Genomic DNA, 15,516 nt, shown 5'->3' on the forward strand with positions numbered 1-15,516 from the left:
CTTGGATATAAGAAAGACAAATATTTTCTCCTCCAGTGGATACATTTAGTGCAGTAAGCACACAAACAAGATGGACTTCCATTCAGAAAGACTGGCTGCTGATGTGAATGAGTGTTGAAGGAATGAGTCAGCTCATGGTATTCATTATTTACTTGCATTTTAAAGAATGAATGATTTATGTTTATTCACCTTCTCCGGCGAATGTCCTGTCTGTGCCTCGGTGTCATAAACACAGCGCTCCTGCAGGTCTATCTGAGCTGTTTCCAAACTCATTCACTGGAGGGATTTAGAAACTGCTACAGCGTGTTGATGCTTACTTTTCAGGGACACCAGGAAAACCTTCAAGAAAAATGATGGACTCCGATTACAGCAGAGTTGTATCATGCAGGTAACCATGAGTGAGATTGGAAATACATGAAGCAGATTTAAGAGTACTTTTTAACAGTTTTCAAGCTATTGCTGAGCAGCTTTTTTGCCAAATAAATGGCTTGTTGAATGAAACGCCTGTAGACTAATGAAAGCAGTAAAATAGAACGCCCTTTTACAACCAGGATAAAAACATGTGACCTTGGATCATTATCGCCAACTCTGTGAGTGGAGCGAGTTACAGGACTACCTTTAGAAAGCCAACTGAGGGCAGCAGATAGATGCTGTTTGTTGCATATACAGCTCACCTGCGGATAAGAGCAAACAACACTTTGCATTGTGCTTCAGTGAGCAAAAGGTGAAGATATCAAAAGGTTAGCAGTACCCCTACTCCTCTCAACACGTCAGGTGTAATTCAAATCAAATACTTTCAACATATACTTGATAAACTTGCTTTATACAGTGAGGATTACACATTTTTTGTCTTTTAATTTTTCCTTTGGAGAAGCAAACCCCACAATTAATTGACATATAAGCATGCAGAATACGAAGCAGCACAGGAAGCCCCCAAGCCAATCCTGACCCCGCAGAGACAGGACCCAGGAGACCTCCACAGGGACCCCTACTGAGAAAAAGAGAGGTCACAAACACAGGCAGACACCAGAGATGCCTGAAATCCAGCCAGAAGGCCCAATCTCCCTGAGGCCACAACTAACCCAATTTAAAAGCTCTCCACCACCTGAGAGTCCCCTTCCACCCCGGAGATAGTCTTGGACAGTGGTCTTCAACCCCCAAGCCGTCTGTGGGATAGTTTGTACCGGGACGCAGAGAAAAAAACATGACCTTCATTTTTTTAAGTTGTATTTATAATCTGATTCTGAAGGAAGCTTTATTTTAGAAAACTACTGGATTCTGCTCACCACATCCAACTCATTCCTGACGCAAACACATTGTTGACATAAATACATCCGCTACTTCCTTAAAGCGGCTGGGCCGACTGCTAAATTGAAACCCTCAAACTATAAGATAACAAAAAACAAGCACATTTGTACGTTTTTTTTTTTTTTTTTTTTTTTTAAGAAAAAGGCCAGTGAGGAAACAGAAAGAGAACTTTTGACTTCAAAATAAAAGAAAGTTACATTTAACAAACAAAAACCTGGAGTTTGCTCCAAATTTGGATTTAATGGGCCAGTTGGTTCCACACACCATTATAAAAATCCCTATAAATCAGCAACCAGCTGTCTTATGCTACAAGGATGCTGGTAATAAAAGTAGTTAAAACTGTAAATTCATGTTCATGATTATATTTAGAAAATACCAGTTTTATAGACAGTTTTCTTTCTTTCACTGGTCTGTTGTATCTCTGAACGCAAACATAAAGTACTATTGAGGAAATTCCAACATGAAGCAGAGACAAGAGCTGAGCCCCAACCATTCAGGAAGAGTAGGAAGGAGACCAGAAGAAAGATTTATTAGCTTTGTCGTTAATTATGCTGGAAATAAATACACACATACAAAGACCTGAAAACCAGATAGATGTACGTAGATGTAGATGTCTTTTGTTCACAAGCAAAAAATCTGAATGAATGAATCCAAATTATTCAAGTACATGCAGCACATTCACACACGTCTTATGTTAAAAAAAATAAAAATAAAAAAAGTTCTCAAGCTATTTAGAGCTGAATTACACTCTTTGGGAGGAAATGGCTGAGGGAATGAAAAGACATTTATACATATGACAAAAAAGTCAATAAACTCTAGTAGTTAAATGCAGACACTTCATTTCTCTTCATAAAGAGACTTTAATATGACTGTTTTTCAGCACAATTAGCAAGTAAAAAATATCCTTTTATCTGCAGAAAATGAAACATTTTTTTCCTCTTTTCTATCAGATAAAATAGAGCTGCACAGTGGTGTAGTGGTTAGCACGTTTGCTTCACAACGAGAATGCCATGGTTTGGATCCCAGTTGAGTCTTTTCTGCGTGGAGTTTGCATGTTCTCCCAATGCATGTGTGGGTTTTCTCCAGGCACTTCATCTTCCTCCCGCAGTCCAAAAACAAGCTTCATGGGTTAATCGGTGTCTTTAAACTGCCCATAGGTGTGGATGTGAACGTGTGGCAACAGGCTAATGAACCATTCAGGGTGTTTCCAACAGAAAAGCTGGGTAGGCTCCAACAGCCCTTTGACCCTGAAAGGGATTCTTTCTTTATTGATTTTTTTTCTCTTTCATGAAGCATCAGAAACACGAATTTCTGTGCAGAACACAACACAGTCCTACAACTTCATGAATGAAAGGGAGCAGACAGTGTTATAAACAATGTTATTTTTTTAAGCCTGCCCCTGGCTAAATCAATATACTTGTATATATATAAGTTTATATACTTTATACTGCTGCCCATTCACAATTAATACAATTAAATAAACAAAAAAGAAGCACTGTGAAATTGATTACCATTAACATAACTCTCTAAAAATATTTTCAAACTGGAGAATGTACAACTTTTCAATTCATTTTGTTGTAATTTCCAAAGTTTAACACGAATAAAAGAAAAACTCGTTTGTTTTAAAGTGGTGCAAGCAACTGGGTACTTGAAATCAAATCTCCTTCTATGATTTCAATCTTCAGAACTAAAAACAAAAATCTTACGTAAACTGGCAGAGCTCTATGTTTAACTTTAAATATAACATTAAAAAGTTTCAGGTATTTCAGGGATTCAGTGGGTTCTGAGGATGGATGGATGGATGGATGGATGGATGGATGGATGGATGGATGGATGGATGGATGGATGGATGGATGGATGGATGGACGGATGGATGGTGGACCGAAGGGTGGTAAGGGGTATGGATGGACTGATAGACAGATGGATGCATGGATGGATGCATACGGATGCATGGACGGATGGACGGATGGATAGAGGGACAGATGGGCAGGCAGGCGTATGGATGGATGGGTGGATGCATGGATGGATGGATGGACGGATGCATCGACAGATGGATGGATGGATGCATTGACGGATGGATGGATGAATGCATTGACGGATGGATGGATGGACAGATGAATGGAGGGACGGATGGGTGAGCAGGCGTATGGATGGATGGATGAATGGGTGCCTGGATGGACTGATGGATGGACAGATGGAGATGCATACAAATCAAAACTTTTTTAAAAGACATTTACTAAAAGTAAACTACCCATAAATCAGTTCATCCAAAAAATATTTTCAGTGACACAAACAAAACATGGAGTTTTGAAGAGTGTCTCCTCTCAATGTACGTTCAATGATAGAGAAAATAGTAGTTCTGAAGGTCAAAGGCTCACTTAGTGTGAAACCCAAAATCTGTTTGCGTGTTCCTCGTCAGTTCAAGATATCCTCTACTCAAACTGAAGCAGCTCTCTATCTTTCCTCTGCAGAGAAAGGCAGAGTTGATTGCTCCAGTCAATAACTGCCACACTAATAGTAAGTTCTTGATGAATGCGGTGAGATGCAAACTCTGCTAAAATCTTGAAAAACTCCGCCTCAGCAAGCAATTTGCCATGGGTTTGTGGATGGGAATGATTTGATGTGGTTAATGGCTTCTTGAGCACCTTTGATTCATTCACGTGGCCCGCGGTGTTTTTGAAATAAAGACTCAATGAATTTAATTAGCCTGAGGACAAAACGGAAAAGCTGGTGTTGTCATATAAGTGGCATATTTTGATTCATGTCACATGAATCTCCGCGGTAACACTGTTCGGGGCAAAGCACACAGTTAACTGAACACTGATGGCTGCAGCTCCGATGACTTTGTACCAGAATGTGATTAAAGAGGCATTGACTGCAGCAGCTTCTGCACACACTTTGAAAGCTTTACAAACTTAAAGAAAAGAGTCAGCAGTGCAGAGCTACAATTGACCTACTCTATTTTCAGCCCTTTACTATTTCTGTTCCTTCAAAGGTCAGCTCTGTCAAGACGGCTAGCTGTTGGTCATCTGATTAAATTCACCATAAAACATTTATTTGGCACATTGGATGAAACTGCTGATGCTTACATTCAACAGAAACCGACCTATTTTTCTCTTTAAGAAACACTCATGACTCATTTATGTCTCAGATTATTGATATGGGGGATCAATGAGGATCAATACTGAGCAAAGAGTTGCACAATAGTTTTCCTTCATTGGAGAGAGCTTTTAAATGTAAAATGTAAATCACCTTTAAACTGGCAAAGCAAAGAAGAAACACTACCCAGCTATTCATCTCATCCACCAGTTACAAATCCTGGATTCAGAAATGAATAAGTGTCTTAGCAGACATCTTTTTACTTTCAAGAAGAGGTCACAGAGATTTTTCTAAGATGTATCATCTGAGACCTGGTTCTGTCCTAAGCCCTCCACCCAACAGGCCCCTTACGAAGAACCTCCATAGGTAGATTTCTGGTAAACATCCTGACCGGATTTCCACATGACACTAAAGTAGAGATGGGAAAACTACGACCCATGGGTCAAATGCGGCCCATTGAACTATTCAATCTGGGCCACCAAACTGGAATAGATTATATTGATTATCCTTAATGTTTTATTTTCCCTGTAATGTTGGCGTCTCATCATAGTTGGTGGACTACAAATACTTGGAGGTGCAGAAAGTTATTTTGAATTCATGTGCTGTTGGAGGATTAGTTGTTTTTCTGACATGTTTATGAGTGTTTTCTGAGTCTGACGGTCATTTTTTCTTAGCATTCTAACATTACAAGAATTTCTCTATTTTTTTGTGTTTCCCCCCCAAGGGACATCAACCCATTAGTGCAACTGGCACCAAAACTAAAACATAAGTGTCAATTTTAAAATACAAATTACACAATATATTGTTTTAAAATATATGTATATTTTAATTTTCAATCCATGTATATGGCAAGCATGTGACCCACATTAGCCGCGTTCTCGAGCATTTAGATCATTGTGTTCACACTGAACAAGCAAGGAGGGGCTTCTTCTTCTTCTTTTTGTTTTGTTAGATAAGTGAATGTCCGCCACCTATAGTTGGAAACGGTTTTTTGTGAAATGTTGATGTGGTTCAAACTTTTCAAATCTTGCTCCAGGCTCTTTCTTTCACATCTCTATTCCAAAAGATGAAATAGTTGGTGTATAATTCTGGTCAGATACAAACTGTAATTTTAATTTCTCATCAATGATACATTTTCAAATGGTTGGCACTTCTGTAAATGAGAAGAGACCATCCATATGTCACTACCAAATCTACCAAAATGAGTCTCTCGTTGCTAAAAACTTTTTGCACGCAGAGGCCGAAAACAGTCATAATAACTTAGCGTAGCTACAAGTGAATGCGAGGGTGAGTCCACAGCAATGCAGAGGGAGACATAAACATAGTTTAATTGTTTGCTTTCTGCAACTCTCCTTTAACACTATATTCCTTTTTCTTTTTTCAATTGGACGTCTTAATTTGTGAAGGTATAAGAGAACCAAAACCTAAAAGGAAAATGACTAAACTGGAGAGAAGAGGTGGCAGGTATAGGTGTGTTCTTCTTCTCGTGTCATGCAAACTTTGAATGTTAACCGTTCATTTTCCTAGACTTTTTTTTTTTACTAAATAATTTTTAAACCAAAAGGTATATGTGCATGTTTTATGTGTAAATGTATTTGTAACTGTGAAGGTATCAATGTAAGTAGCCTTTTTATTCACCTTCTTTATTTTAACTTATGAATGTTTGTCCAGACATTATACATTCAATGATTAATGTTTGAAATGAGTCTGTTTTTTGAGCCGGTCAAGTGAAAAGACAAGTCATAAAAAAAGGGAATTATTCCCATCATACACCAGGAAAAGGCACAAAACAGCCCAAATAGTGTGTAAAAATTTGAATTTTTACCTATTCAATCCTAAATGCAGGACTCCTCAACATTCTGGATCTTTAAAGGTTCAAACCTAAATCTTTGTTTCAGGATATTATAGGATATATTTACCACTTCTATTATTACAAAAACCACATGAGTCACTATTTTACTTATCATCTCAGTGAAACATTCTAAATGAAAAAATAATGATTGCTCACATTAGCGTTCCATAGTTTTTGCTGCAGTCTGCTATGTTTAACATTCAAACCTACAGGTTTATGGTGATATTTGTGATTCAATCTCATTTTATGTAAGACTTATGTGCTCACTCAGCTTTGGTGTTATCACTACTTTATCCCCTGGCTTTATAGTGCTATGTAGTAAAATGATTGCCAAATCTTAAAGACTGTTATTTATTTTCCCTTCGCTGACAGTTGCAATCTCTATAAAAAAAAGCAGATTTTTTCCAAACGTGGAACAAACTTATCAGGTTTTTTCCTTCGGGGCATAAAAGCATGTTTCAGTACTTAATTTCTCTGTCATTTTCTTTTATTGAATTATTTTAAAATGTTTGCTTCTGGCTTTAAAAATGTTTGCAATTTTCCAGTTTTTAGCATCAAATATTTAATTGAATTCCAGTTTTCTTCTACATTTTTTTTGATTATGTGAGTCATCCTGCTGTTCTAAAATCTTTTTGGGTGCCTTATTTTTTGGGTTTAAGGACATACCTCTTTCATATGAGCCCTTTTTTAATCACTAGATGTTTTTTGTGTGTTCTGTTTTTGTATTCAACGTGTCGATTTCCTTTTGTTCAGTAGGGATGTGTGTGACGTTTGTGTCTTTTGTCGTTCTGTCTGTCCTCCTTAACTACCATGATATTGACAGTGTTTTGACAACTGAGAGTTTGCATATCTTGAGTGGGGGGGGGGGGTCTCGATGTCCATGACAGACATTGACTTGTGTGTCTGCCTAGGAACAGTTATTTATAAGCTGTCGTTCTCTATATGTGGACTTTTTGTGTTGTTTTTTTTCTCCTCTTCTTGGATGAATCGTGGTGTCCATGACTTCAGGTGATTCATGAATTATATGAACAGAAGAGAAAAAGGTAAGATAGGATAAGATAAGGCAAATCTAGCATGTTGTTAGTGTCATTTTTCCAGGTTATCATCTCAGTGTGCTTTCCTGCATTTGTTGCCTTGGTTTCCAGCCTGCCATTATCTCTGAACCAATGCTAAACCTTCTTTCGACACATAAAGTGCATGAATTGAAAATAGCCGCACTATTCAGTACTGAAAGGGGGAGGTTTGTGCGTCTGAGCTAATTGTCTTTTCTGAATCTTCAAGACATAGCAGGATTTGTAAAAAAAAAAAAACTTTCACATTTTTTACTTTTATGTTTGTGAAACTGTTTTATTGAAATAAAGAAGGTGGTGTGGTCAGATCTGACAGGTGTGTGCACTGGACCATTCACATAACAAGGCCTTACATCATTTGAGAAACCCTTCTGAGAAAAGCTGCACATGACAGTTGAAAAAAAGACTGTTATGTTATTAATATGCGAAAAGAGAAATGTGGGGAAATATTGCAAAACAGAAGACAAGAAAAGCACAATCTCTTTATGATTTAATGATAATGCTGCTTTGAAGGAGGCTGATGCTTATACTTGTTAGTTTTGCATTTATATTGCTCTACAAAAGTGATTATGCTATCGAAGAACGGGAAATAAATAAGTGAAGAGAATGCATTTAAAAGTAAAGTTGAAGGTCATTACATTCAAGCATGTCGGAGAAAATAAATGATTCCCAACATTAGTAACATTTCCTCATTAGGAGTCTGAGCCAGAGTCTCTTTTTTCTTTATGTTAAGGAAGAGGAAAATATTTATTTATACTCTATCCTCCTTTGTCTTCATTTTGTTTCATAACTAAATGTTTGTCATTTATAATTTAAATCACCTGGATTTTGGTTCTTATTCTAGGATTACTTCAGGAAGCTAGAATCAGGTGCCCTCCCGTGAATAAACCCTCTCATTGTCATGTTTACTCTTACTATAAAAAGTTAATAAGTAGCAGAAGTAACAATACAGGGCTGCACGGTGGCGCAGTGGTTAGCGCTCTTGCCTCACAGCGAGAAGGCCCTGGTTCAAATCCCGGCTGGGACCTTTCTGTGAGGAGTTTGCATGTTCTCCCCGTGCATGCGTGGGTTTTCACCGGGGACTCCGGCTTCCTCCCACCGTCCAAAAACATGCTTCATAGGTTGATTGGTGACTCTAAATTGCCCCTAGGTGTGTCTGTGGAAGTGAATGTGTGTGTGATTGAGGCCCTGAGACAGACTGGCGACCTGTCCAGGGTGTACCCCGCCTTCGCCCTTCAGTAGCCGGGATAGGCTCCGGCGCCCCGCGACCCCGGAAGGGACACAGCGGTCTAGAAGATGGATGGATGGATGGAAGTAACAATACAAATCATTTTAGCACCACAGCTTCCAAATAAAAAAAAGGCAGAATACACAATTGCTATTTTCACCAGAAAAATATTTTTGTAAAAAACTCAGAAATATTTGCTGTCACGGTCAAGGATCCGCTTTAAAATGAAATTGTAGAATTAACAGCCTTTTTCTCCATTTGATCTCAGTTAATTTTAAAATCCATCTAGTTAGGACATTCAGAAAAAAAGAAGAAACCTTAGGGATTCCCACATGAGGGAGAGATCCTATCCCAGGACGGACAGGCGATACCAGAACTATTAAAGAAAGATTAGCTTCTACAACTACGTATCTAAGAGTTCATTCAGATAAAGCTGAGGGACGAGTGATGATGAAGTCCATAGTCAACACGGAGCAGAAGTGCAGTCCACGTCCAGGAGCAGGAGGACAGACGACCCAGCAGGAATCACTCTCACTCAGAGATGCAGGATGGTGCCGGGGGCGTGGTCCACGGCCAAGACTGGGAGTGTGGGGGATCCGCCAGGGATCTGAAATCTCTCCCGCTACCCAGAGGAGAGTGGGAAAGTGGGATTTCTGGGACATTTCCAGTGCTCTCAATTGTGGAATTGGAGATTTGAACAACACTACAATATGGGGAACACACTATATAGTGTACTTTATGGTGAGTATTGAAGGAATCCGGACATAGACACTATTTTTCTCTCCGTTTGGATGGCTAAGTGTAGGGCTACGGAGAAGCTGTAGGGGTAGGGAAAGAATTCAGATGCACCCATTATTCTCTTTTGAGGTCACGGGGTAACTTGAGCTTGTCCCGAATACTGTTGGGCAAAGGCGGAGAACACTCTGGACAGGTCGCCAGTCTATCGCAGGGCCACACACACATATCCGCAACTAAATACAATTTAGAGTCAACTTGAAGCGTGTTTTTGGAATGAAAACAGGAAAACCCACACATGCACAAGGAGAACATACAAACTCCACACAGAAAGGTCCCAGTATGGATTTAAACCAGGACCTTCTCACTGTGATGTGAGAGCACTAACTGATGGACCACCATGCAGCCCTATCAAATAACACATCATTATTTAATATATAGTAGTAAGGCAGATGGGGGCAACAGACAATTGATCAAAAATGTAGATGTAATTTTTCTCAAAAACAGTAGAAACAAAATGAACTCAGGCAACAAACTAAACTAACTAAACTAAAAAGCTGAACGGACCAACTATCAGGATTAAGAAAACTGATCTTATCACACCTGGAGAACCTCTGAAGTGGCTGATCAACCACATGACGAACATGGGAGGACTTAAAATAGACAACAGACTACAAACAAGACTAAACACAATTCTTAGTGTTTTAGTGGAAAGAAAAAAATACACAAATATAACATAAATGGGGGACAATTTAACAAAACTGAAGCCCATAAACATAATCATTTCTCCCTGGTAAACTAGAATGGCGTCGTCTCAATTGCCTGGCTGGTGTATCTAAAGGCTGTGCTTCCTGGATTCCCTTTTTGGGCTTCACAACACAATTCCAGTAAATCAATCTAAGACACACCTGCAGCAACCACCATCCTTTCCAGTGTACAGAGAAAAAAAAAAAAAAAACTCGTGCACACAGAGAACATGCAAACTCCATACGAAAATCACCCAGCTGGGATTTGAACTGAAATTTACTCACTGTGAGGCAATGTCCTGCACCACCATGCAGCCAAATCATTTGCAAACCTAGGGGGGAAAATGATTTTATTAAGTGATTTTCTCAACATCTTGCCATGGGCAGTTAGAAATGTTAATGCTTTTAGTTTGGCCAAAACTTCACCACAACATGATGTACAAAACTTGCTCTTGGCTACTCCTGGAAACATTTTACCACAAAAAGCCTTTTATTCATTTAAGACTCAACAATTCCAGAAACAACTAAATTAAATTCTGTTAGTAACAGTTTATAGAATTGTCGTTTCAAACAACCTTTTAAATAAACCACAACGTTCATGCTCATTTTTCACTTCAAACTAATGATCACCAAATTAAAGGTTGGCACCAAAACCTGTTACTGTAAGCAAACCACATATTTTGCTTAATTGCTGGATCAGACTTGGGCCTGAAACCTGATGCAACATGACCTTGAATTTAAACTGGTCTGTCTGCAGTGCATCTCTGTTGAGTTGTGTGGGGACCAACAGTTGGTTTACATTTGCCTCGTTTCCACAGAGTGGTCCAGACTGGACTGGACCAGTATGGTATTTTGAGTCTTTCCATTATAGACCCATTAGGCCGGACCAATTCGTACTGTTTTGGTTTCCCGTGGTTATGTGTCCATAGAAAAATAGAACAAACCATTAAGGGTGGAGATATTGTTGTCAGACAATGAAATCCATCGATTGGTGGAAAGGTTTTAGCATCTGACTAGCGCTTTTCTCTACTCATGATCAAGTCCAAAGTTTTTTCTTCTTTTCGGCTGTATTCCTCTTCATCGTCTCCAATCTTCTTGTAAAGAAGTAGCCGCACCGTTATGACGCACAGCTCATCGGTCTACACCCCACATGCACTTTGATGGTCCAACACTCAATGGAAATGCTCTCTTGAATTTCACGGACCTTCTAAACTGGCCAGGAGGTATGTAAGTATAAGTAATCAAGCTTCCTCCCTGAGACCTTGTAGTATGCATACTTATGTAATGTTTCTGGCCTGCCAAAGTTAAGTCATCGTCCATGATCTTAAATATAAAATAACATTTTATAAAATTTATTATAAAGTACAAAGGAAATATTTAATTTGAAATCCAAACCTGTTTCTCTAGTTTTTGCCATGACATTGACTTGTGAACGTCTCAAAATAGAACTCCTGCATAAAGCTTATGTTGCTTTGCAGAGAGATGGATGTTCGTCATGTTTGCATTCCATGTTTTACATCATTGCAACACAACAGAGGTATACCGGAGACTGATCAGTGGAGATAAGCCTTTACACTTTTTCAAATCTGTTAGCACATCAATGTCTTGGAAAAAGCCTTTAATTGTAAACATCCATCCATTTTTTTGACCTGCTTTGTCCCTATCGGGGCCATGCAGTTGCTGGAGGCTGTCCCACCAGTATAAATTTGGCATGAGTCACATAGCCCCACCCTTCTCTAAAGGCCACGCCCACCCAAACAGCACCAAAAAAACCACTCATTTGGACATTCCCATTGCAAGACACAATGCAACAATCAAACTTCACAGCATAGAAAAGTACATTTCCTTCAGTTGTAGCAAATAAAGAAAAGAGAGGTTTGATTTTTTTAAAGATCATGTAAAAGCCCCTCACAGTATTTTTTTAATAGCTTACAACAAAAGATTCACCTCCTACAAGGTTTATTGTGTTTTATTTTATAGTCATTCGCACGTTGATGTGACTCAATGCAACAAAAGGAGAATGACTGGAGGTGGGCTGCGTGTCACAACCCATTCCCCATTCACAATCTTCAGTTTAACCGAATTATCTTGACTACACAACCTTTGTCACACTCTCTCTTCTGTCAATGTCTCCTACTGTTTGATAGAATTATTTGCTTTGCATTTCCTTTAGTGGCAGGAAATGATTATCATAAATCACTAGAGATTCTTTGTGTGGTAACGCTAGGACAGTTGCTGAAGGCAAAATGAATCATGTTCCTCATCACACACACACGCATGTACGCACAAAAGCCAAGGATCTAATTTATCTAATGTTTCAAACTAATTGAATCTTTCTAAGTGCTTAACGAAGCGTCTCTCATCAGAGGAAGCCTAAATGGACAATCAATTCCCGCATGTAAAGCCATCCCTGCGGAGCACAAATGAACACAGCAAACTATATGAGATTTAGCATGTGATGCTAAATTGGCAATAACTGTCAGGGGAAATGCTAAAAGAGGCTTAAGTGGACAACAAACAAGGACATTTTGAAAATGCACTCTGACCAAAGATCAAGATACATGCGACACCCTCAGCAGGCCAAAACGGTTTGAAGTTAAAACTAAAGATCTGAAAGATCACTGACAGGAATACAGCAGCATACATTGGAAAAAAAAAGATTTCTTGATGTTATATGTGAAAGCTGCTTTACTTACATGAGTGTTTTATTCTTTTTACAACAAGTCATTCAAGCAGAAGCTTATATCCAAACGACTTACAGGCTTTTTACATTCGAAGCAATCTGAGGATAGGCATCTTGCCCAAGGACGAGCCTGGGGTTTGAGCTGCAGACCAACTAATTGGCAGATGTCTGCTCAACCAACAGCACTCCATCCACCCTCACTCCATTTTAAAAATTTTATGGTGAGTAGAAGGTCAAGCAAACAAAAAAAACATTGCGGTCATCCAGTGATTTGGGAGACATAATGAAAATTGGGATTTTGTTGTTTTAATCATGTTATTGTGGCCTTTATTGATGATGGAGGACATAAAGAAAATTAAGCTTAGAGTTGTATTTCCGAGTGTTTATTTATTTCTATAGGACCCAAAAATAGCACATGTACTCACAGTTGGAACAGACTGGGTGTGAAATGCTGAAGCGATATAAATCATGTTCAGGGCCTCATAGCTCTATTCTGATATATTTAACACTTTGGGTTATATAATTCCAGCATAAACTTCAATCTTTAATTTCTCCTTCATGATCGATTTTGAAACAATGCGTCCCTACTAAATGTTATGGTCCCTTTTGTGTTTTTCCCCCAGACTTTAGGCAGGTGTTGGGGATTTAAAATATACTTTTCACTATACATCACAAGACACTATAAAAGAGGATATTTAACTTTTTTTTTATTATGACTTTAAAAACTTTATCTGAATATTTATATACCTGACATTTTTTAAAGATCAGAACATTAAGCACTGGAACTGTATCTCATAAACAAGTTGCTATTCACCAAGAAAATTCATGGTACTTTTCCTTCAGTAATCTTCTTCTTTTCCTTTCGGCTTTTCCCTTCAGGAGTCGCCACAGCGAATCAGTTTCCTCCATTTTCCTTCAGCAATATATTAAATATTTTTTCAACACTTAACTCTGTCAGATTTTCACGCATTTTGACTGCAGTTCTGCGGGATGCACACTGTGCGTCTTGTCTCACTCATTCTTCCATCTGCGATGATGAATCAAGATCCACATTTTCATACAATACCACTAACAACTTATAATTTCGGTTTGGTACTCATCCTTAGTTATAATTGAGTTGTACGTGGCTCATTTCACTATGTAGCAACAACTGTGAGTTCACATAGGGTTCACATTTATCACAAGATGGTTCCCGTGAGATCTGGTTTTGTTTTGGTGCGGTGTCGAGTGGCTCAAAGAGCCTAAATCTGCTATTTTGCCAACTATCAGTCGGAGTTTAAGTGGAAAACAAAAGTAGGACACTGAACTTCATTTTGCTCAGACATAATCAGTTAAATATCGTCTTGGCAGCATTTTTAATCGAGATAAGTATTGCCAAATGAAGTATTTTGATAGTTCACTGAATCAATATTTTTATACACCCTTAGTTTACAAAGACTTGGAAAATATCCACTTGAATATGGGTTTCTGAGTCCAGTGTGAACGCACATCACACTTTTAGCCATAAATTGCTCTAAAGAAGTGTGAGGTCTGTGCATTCTCACCTCTCATCTCTCTGTTGTAAATCTGGAATGTACAGATGTGTGTTTGTGTCAGTCACACGTCGGGTTTCTCGTTTGGAAAAGGTGATGCAGAATATTGCTGTTGCTAAGGTAGCTGTTCCTTTGTGGGTGAGAGGGAGTGACCTTTACACACACCAGAGAGAAACTGAGTCCAAAAAGCAATCTATGTATTTAAAGTCTATGACGCATGTGGTTCATACAGTTCGTCCTCCTGGAAAAGCAGGATGGAGCGTAACCTGCTGATGCACGACTCTCATATTCATGAATCTTAATCAAACAGAAATTTAGGCGCAGGAATAAATCGAGCCTTGGAGTGCGTCTTAACAGGGCGTGTTTGGCGGTTTCCCGCTGTCGCCTCCATGTCAGTGTGTGCTCTGAAGAGTATAAGCTCACATTTACCATCATATTTTCTGCTTCATGAACAAACAAAATGACCTGTTTCTCATCACAAATCCAATATCCTGCTGAATCTTCTTCCAGAGACTGGCTGATGGGTTGGGTTTAAGTGAGTTCATGCATCTGTCTTGCAGAGGAAATCTGTCTGAAGGGACAGAAATCACCTTTACACTGAACTACAGTAAGTAGATGGGTGAAAGGGATTGTGAGCTTTTAAAAATGTGCTTTTATTTTGCTAATTAAGCTGCTCTTATCTTGCTGCATACACTTGCTTTGCTGCAAGTTTTTCTAATAATTTTTTTTCCCTTTGGTTTTATCATTACTCAAGCAAGGTCACAAAATCTTAAGCAAATTTTAAAAAGCAATTCCAGGAATATAACCTAAAGCAACAAACTGAAAACAGCTTTAAAACAAATCACTGAATTTTTAGCCATACACAAAAAAAATGTTAATCTTTTAACAGGAATATAACAAAAACAGAGTTAATCCCTTTTTTATTTTTCCCTTTGAATCAAACAAAGAAGTGCAAAAACCTGAATGAGTGTTTTAAGACTGAAGCTTTGTTGTATTTGTTGGAACAGAAGTTGCAGAAGTTCCTAAAGCTGCAAAACTTCTGTCTCAGAAGTAAACAGTTTGCTGGCGTCATGTCACAAACAAAGCAAAGCCTACAGAGGAGAAATTAGACCGGGCTCTAATAATAAACTGGCATCGCCTGCAGCACCCACACATTAGAGTTCCTCTCAAGCTGTCATGTTCCTCTGACCCACGCTGTAAAACACACTCAGTAAGCCAAATTCCAACAACACAGGTATCATTTCTGAATTCTGAATGGTTGCC

Source organism: Oryzias melastigma, linkage group LG1, assembly GCF_002922805.2.
Source record: "Oryzias melastigma strain HK-1 linkage group LG1, ASM292280v2, whole genome shotgun sequence".
Taxonomy (NCBI): Eukaryota; Metazoa; Chordata; class Actinopteri; order Beloniformes; family Adrianichthyidae; genus Oryzias; species Oryzias melastigma.